Source organism: Struthio camelus, chromosome 4 (assembly GCF_040807025.1).
Source record: "Struthio camelus isolate bStrCam1 chromosome 4, bStrCam1.hap1, whole genome shotgun sequence".
NCBI classification, from domain to species: Eukaryota; Metazoa; Chordata; class Aves; order Struthioniformes; family Struthionidae; genus Struthio; species Struthio camelus.
In genome coordinates this window covers 39,659,348-39,666,924 of record NC_090945.1, presented here as the reverse complement: position 1 = coordinate 39,666,924, position 7,577 = coordinate 39,659,348, and positions in this window count along the sequence as shown.

The window sequence follows — 7,577 nt, the reverse complement described above, 5'->3', positions numbered from 1 at the left end:
AGCAGAGTGAATGCAGCCTGTGAAGCAGAGATTTCCCCATATCTGCTTTATGGCTTAGAAAAAAATACATCTGTGAGTAAACTACAACTAAAGCAATAAAAACCAACCAGGAGTGATATCAGGTGAGAAAATGCTTTTAAAAGACTAGAATAAAGGACTGAAATATATTCAGTTTTACTTTAGGTTTAATTTAGATTGGAAGGGAACTCTGGGAGTCATCTGATCCAACCCCCATTCAAAGAAGTCCTCTGAGATCCACTCAAGTTCTGATCATCTCCAAAGATGGAGATTTCACAACCACTCCTGGAAAGCTTAAGTGTTTTTGCCAACTCTTATGCTGGAAAAATTCTTCTGTAGTAGAATTCCCCTAATCAGGATCAACCATATTGCAACTTATGACCATTGCCTTTTAATTACTGTACACCTCCAAGAAGAGCCTGACTGTCTTTACTATATCCTCACATTTGGAAGTTGCTGACAGTATTAAGATTTCCCCTTAGTGTTCTCTTCCTAAGGAAGGCGGTCACCTCACATGTCCGAGTTTCCTCACATTCATCTCATACATCATATACTCCAGCCCCAAGTCAGCTTGATGACCCTAGACGTGTTCCAGTATGTCAGTATCTTTCTTACACTGGGGAGCCCAAAAGTGAACACTGTCCTCCAGTCTCACAAATGCTAAATAGGGGGGAATAATCACTTCCATCAACCTGCTAGCTACCCTGAGTAGAGTCCACAATGCAGTTGGCCTCCTGTGCTGCAAGGCCACATGGCTGACATGTTCAGCTTCTGGTACCCCCAGGTCCTTTCCTGGGAAGTTTTCTATCCTGTTAGGGCCCATCCCATACTAGTGTATGGGGTTATTCCATCCCAGATGCAGGATAGACTTTGCCTTTGTAAGACAATGGTTCTTGTCAGCCCACTTCTCCAGCTCCCTCAGGCACACCCCACGTTGCCCCATGGATTTGGTTATGTCCACTTAGCTGAAATGCTCCCTAATTCTGTCCTCCTCTACAATCAATAATGCTTCATGGCCCGAGGGCAGACTTCCCCAATAAACACCTATGCAAAAAGGCATTGGCTACTTCAGCCTTTTCCATGCCCTTTGTAACTAGGTTCCCTGCCCCACAGGGCAGCAAGTCTACATTTTACTTTTCCTCTCCAGCTACTTATAGAAGCCCACCTTGTTGCCCTTCACATTCCTGATAAGTCTGAACTCCTGCTGAGGTTTGGCCTTCCTAAGTCAGGCCTGACCACTCAAGCAATAGCTCTGTACTGCTCCTGGGTGGCAAATTCCTCTACCTTCTGTCTTCCTTATTGTATTTGAGCTCAGTCAGGAGATCCCTGTACCTCCATGCTGGCTGTCTGTCATGCTTGCTTGACTACCCACATGTAGCAATGGACCATTCTTGTGCTCCAAGGAGGTCGTCCTTGAAGATCTACCAATCCTCCTGGGCCCCTTTGCTCTCCAGCGCACTCTCCTCTGAGATCAGGGGAAGCAGATCTCTTAACAAGACAATCTGCTCTCCTCAAACCAAGGTTACAGTTCTATTTGTCTTGCTCACTTCTTGTAGTGTTTTAAGCTCTGCAATCTCACAGCCAAGGCTGCCATGAACCTTCATAACCCACACTAGTTCATCCTTGTAAACATGCAAAAGCTAAGCTGTAGTCACAAGCATCTCTTAAGTCACTAACACTTTCAAATGTTATTTATACTTTCATCCTCAGATTTTTACTGAACCCATGCCAACTTTTAAAGAATAGTTTCTAACATTTTTAATAACATTTTTTTGACTGGATTTTCCCCTAATGGCTACAGTAATTGCAGAACTCTTTGTTCATTGTTTCAGCCTCGGGCATAGACAAGTCTGCTCATATTAGCAGATTTACCTGGGCATTAAGTTAAACCATGCTTTCAACAGAACACCAGTTGTCCATAGTTTTAGCACATACACACCTAATAGATGAAAACTGCTAATAAACCTCCCTGATATTGCAAAGCGTTTCTTTCCATTACCATTTCATTTATGACTAGCCTTTTCCTGTGATGCTTTTATTTCTAGGTAGATTATGACTCAAAGTTTTTCATCAACTCTTCATCTAAAGAAGTCAGAATTCTCATTATAGGTTACTTATTTTTCATGAATAGAAATATAAAACATATATATTCATTTTCATGAATATAAACTGGGATGTCCAATACTGGATGATAACAAATGATAGGAGGCTAATGTTTTCAAGGATCATTAACTCTAAACAAGGAGGATTTTCTACTGTTTAACTGTTTCAGTGACCAAGTGTAGCATTAATACTCCAGTTGACTTGCATTTCCTTTGCATCTTTTAACCTGCTGGACCACACTGGAGACCTGTCCCCATATGCTGCTTTCCAGCAAAAGAATTAAAGAAATACTAACAACATTTTAGAGGATGGAAAATACTCCAAAGCATCCTCAATCTATTTCACTTCCTTGAAGCTTCCACAGAATTTTAGAGAATAAATGACATTCTGGAACAAACTTTCTTAGCTACCCCAAACTCCCATAAGCCTTTTAGCACTTCTAACATTGAAGCGTGAAATGCACTAAGGACATGCAGAGGGTGATGTAGCCCCTGTTCTAACTGGTCATACAGCCCTGCAGGCAGGGCAACGCCTCCCACCACAGAGGAGTTGGAGCCCCAGGGACATCAAGTCCTGCTCACCAACACAGTTACATTCACTCTTCCTTCCCTCTACCACCAAATCTCTTAACCGCTGCTTGTACTTTGCTTATAGCCGTCAGTGATCTCAGCCAGTGACTAACCACTGCACATAACTAAGTTTCCTAGATCTGCTTTTTGTCTAAGCTTTGTTGATACGATTTTTATTGCTTAGATCCTCTGACACTGAAGGAGGATGTTGCCCTTGATTGAAATGGGAGCAGGGGAAAGACTCAATGCAAAAGCTTATGAAGTAGAGCAAAAGCATTTAGGCTTGTTTAAGCATTTTGTTGGCTGTCAGTCAAAGAAAGGATGCCAATGAGAAAATAAAAGCCATCAGTACTGACAGTAAAGTTACCCTTTGCAGAAACATTAGTGGACGCAAACATGGTGCTGGATACCATGCAAGCAAAATGGAAAGATGACTTGCCCCAAAACACTCCCCATCTCAGACAAATGGTAAGAGAAATTTAGACAAAAGCACAAGAAGAAAGATGAAGGGCTTGGAAAGGCAGTAGTAGTTTCAGAACAGCAGCCATGGTACAGTTTTATCAGCAGCTCTTGGCAGTTTGATATTACAGTTCACCAATTACTGTCCTCTCTCACTTGCCTTCAGCAGACAGCCAATAAGCTCATTTTTCTCCTGACTCTCTTGTGGACTGTGCTGTCAAACATCCTCTGGTTTCCTTTTTTCTAATGTCCTAAATTTCTTGTCATTCCTGCTAAGATACTGAATAATTCTGCCATTCTTGCTGTCACACTGTGCCTCCAGAAGAGATCATTCTATTCAGAGGATGAATGTGCCTTCAGTACTGCCATACAGTTTTAAGTATTATTACAGTATCAAACCCTAACATCAGCTTGATAGTTACTGTCCCATCAACAGATAGTAGTGCATGAAGCTGTTAACTCTCACAGCAAAGATGACATTCTGTTTAAAGTTTCTCTTGCTTACCAATAAAAACATGGAAACACTGCACTAGAGAACTGCTCTTTGCAAATGGCCATGCGTTTGTAAACTCTCCAAAGCAAGGGCATACAAAAATGACGCCTGATTTTCAAGAGCAACTCACAGGTTTCAGCCTACCCAGCATCACTTCAAAGATGTTATGTGTAAGCAGTATCAAGGCAAGGGTAGGTGGAAACAACACACCTAATAGCTCAGGACTGAAATGTAGCAAACACACACTAAGTGCACTTTCGCCTTTTCTCACACAGGCACTTATTTTAAACAAACATATACAGTGGTTAAAGCAGTTGTAAGAGAAAGAACAGGGACAGTTTTACCCTGTATGTTCCATTCCTGCTCTCCTGCAAAGGACAAGAGCATGAGTGATTCTACTCACAGCAGTTTTGCTGCTGGACTCACTACAGTCTTTGAACTACATGCAGAAGTAAACTTCTAAAATGGGCATACAAAGCAAGTTGTTCAAAACATTTGGTGACAAGACTACATGAAATTACTGCCAGAACCAAAGGAAAAGAACTATGCCAACCTCTAAATTGTATGCCAGAAGACAGTTTCCAGATACCATTTTCTGCATGATACCTGAGCCTTTCAGGTTTGTACAAATACAGCACCATGGACCATGCCACAGAGCCTGTAACAACATCCCAGGCTAGCACACTGTCTCTCCACTGATAGACTAAAGACAACAGGCAATCAGCTACAAAAAAGGGAGACCAGGTGCCCAGGCTGCATACCCCCTCCATCTAAACACTTCAGAACATACTTCCTTTTCAAGTAATTATTCACAAAGCCAACATGCAAGATTCCCTACTGCCTTTGTTTCACTGTGGGTATCCAAGTAACTCCAGCAATCAGCACCTCAGGTACCTCCAGAGCTACACACACATCACTAACAAAAGCTCTGACAAAAAGGTTACTTTGACATTTTCTATAGGGCATAAGCTTCAGCAAAGACACAGGCTTTAAAACAACAAAACACAAAGCATTATCTTTTCATCAAAACAACAGGCTTGCAGGCTCACATAGCCTCTAGTGTACCAGCTACAAACAGAGACCAGTAACAGATGAAAAAGACACTTTAGCCTTCTAGCTTTTCCAAGCTCAGCTGTGCAATTTTTTGCAGCCACAGTGCTGCTGCCTCACTCCTGCCCCTCAACAGCCCTTTCTTCTCCTCTCTCTAATAAGGAAGGGGGCTTTGGACCAGATATTGCACCACCATAACAGCTCACATGCCCAGCCTGTCAGGGAACCACAGAGGCACTTACAACCTATCAACAAGTCTTCACACACTGCTGTGTCAGTGAGAGCCCCACACCCCCTTTATAGCCCCCAGAGAGGGTGGGGTTAAGGTGCTTGGACAGCTGGCACCGCAGGACTGGCCAGGGACACAGACTTCAGCACAGGACTGGCCAGAAGCTGAGCAAGGCCTGGGTGGGATTGGCCAGAAGTGCAGCCCACAGCAGCTATAAGGGGCTGACAGGGGGCTTTGTTTTCTTCTCCCTTTTCTTGCCTTGGTTGGTAGGAAGCTGCCTGGGCTTCCCTGCTGCTGGGGCTGCATGAGGCTGGAGGAGGTGGTGAGGGCCTAGGCTGGAAGGAGGCCTCAGCTCAGAGAGCTGGTAAGGGCCCCTAGCAGGACTCCTGGGCTAGCTGGGAGATGTTATGTCTGGAGAACCCTCTGTGCCAGGCCTGGGGGCTGCCCTCTGTGTGCATGAGGAGTTGCCAGGGGACCCATGGAGCCTATGGCTGTGGGGCTTGGTGGGGTTGGCTGCGAGCAGGCTGGTGGAGTGGCTTTCTAGAAGAAAGTACTGCTTTTTGTTCAGTGACTTTTTGCTAGCTTACCAGAAATGTTCAAGTGTGTCTTGTCTGTTGACCCCAACAAAATAGCTTTTTTATTAACTCAAAACTTCTTGGGCCAATTTAAAAAGCACTATTTTTTATTTTACTCCTGGTGCAGTGTTCAGCCTTTCTCTTTCTCCTGGGGGCTAGCCTGCTTGTAAATATGATTGCAGTAAATGTTTTGCTTGTATTGAATAGGATATACTCCATGAAAACTTTATGTGACCAGAGACCCTGACTGTGGGGCAGAGAGCTTCAGCTTTCCTTGGTGAGGACTCCGGTAAGGCTGAGCACTACTGTCAGGTAACACTGAGTTGACATGGACCAAAGCACTTTGGGCAGTTCAGTAAACCCCCAAGCCCCCCAGTCAGTTGCAGACAGGAAATACCAGTGAGCTGACTGAAGCTGTCAAAGTAGCTTTGTTTATATTCTCTAAGAGGGAAAGTTTTGGAAATGTATATGTCTGAATTATTTTTATTTCCATGCAACTTGGAATGAGTGCTGTTGCATTAGTAGAACTTCCCATGGGAAGTTAAGTTTTAGCTAAGAGTCATGCTGTTAACTTACAGCAGCAAAAGCTAAGTTAAATCACAGTAGTGTGGTAAGCCACAGGGGTCTCTTACCACCACCTGCTGCAGTGCAGAGAAATGGGATCCCTCCCAGCCTATGCACAGGGCTCAGAACTGTTTGTTCCCAGAGGCCTCCTCACGCCGCAGCTACCCTGCAGTGACCCAATGCTCACTTGTGTTCTGGGATTTGCCAGGTGTGAGACCCAAAGCAATCAGTTGGTGTCAATGCTTTACTCAAGGGCTATTAATACAGCTAGGCTGCAGAAAATGTGAACTCCCTTGAACAGTGTTGTATGCATTTGATAATGGGTTTGTGAGGAACGATGCAAAGACTGATGAGCTTTCTTTCATCTATGCTTCATATTGATTTATTGGAAAAATAAGCGTTGCAGTAGTCTTGTAGCAAATAAACTTGCTGAAAACAGTTACTACTACATAATAACATTAGAGATCTGTGTGCAAAGTGTGGCATCCTGAATCTAAGAGGGTCATGACGTCACTCATTTCTTGTATTAACGTGACCTGTATATGTGCTAAAACACTAGCAAACAAAAAGCTTACTGAAACCCCTACTGGAAGGCAGGGAGGCAGCACCCAAGACCCAGAGTTAGCTCAGCATACTCTGGCAAATCTTAAAGGTGCTGTTAGCTGCTTGATTTCTGTGGGAATGTTTGGGCAACAGCCCAAGGAATTTTCATTGGTTAGTAGAGAAATAAATGAGATTCCTGAGATTTGCTTTTAGGGACCTTTGCATTCAGTAGTAGGACTCCCACATATAAATGAAGGACAGGAGCTCAGGGAGGAAAACTCTCTTCAGATGACAAGGAACAGCTGGTGCAACTCCCTGAGAAGCATCTCAGCTGTGGGAACTGCGAAAGGAGAATTTCCACAGAACCGGCTTACATGGTATTGAAAGGAAAGCTTTCAGCTATATTTTCATGTATACTCTAGGTTCCACTCTTTATGCTTAGAGATTTGTGGTGTGGATCCTGATTATTCCTGGGCTTCCTTCACTTAGGCTTTCATTGCTGGCTTAGGACATGAGCATGAGTGGTACGGGAGCCTAGGGACTGGAGGAAAGCTATGTGAATGATGTCCAGGGGACATGGATGATGCCAGTGCTGCACTCTGGGAATGAAGACCAGAGGCTATGGAGGAGTGGGCTGGGCAGCACCAGTGAAGAGGATTGAGTAGAGGCTGCAGTCCTTTCCTTTCATTCCCATCTAAATCCTTCTCTGCTTGGACACTCCTGCCAGCATTGGAGTTTGGCTGTGTAATCAGCCATGTATTTCCATATGGGTTTCCCTGATGTCTATATTTTATAGCATAAAGGCAGTGAGTCTAGGATTCCTGTGATGTTCTCCCTGCATGCACGTTATCCAGTGAATGCAGTTCCTGTGTGATTCATGTATTACAGAAAGCAGATAAATGGGAAGGAGACGGGCAAGTATCGATGGCAAAAAGCTAGGAAGCTATGAAGGAAATATGGTAAAATGAATCACA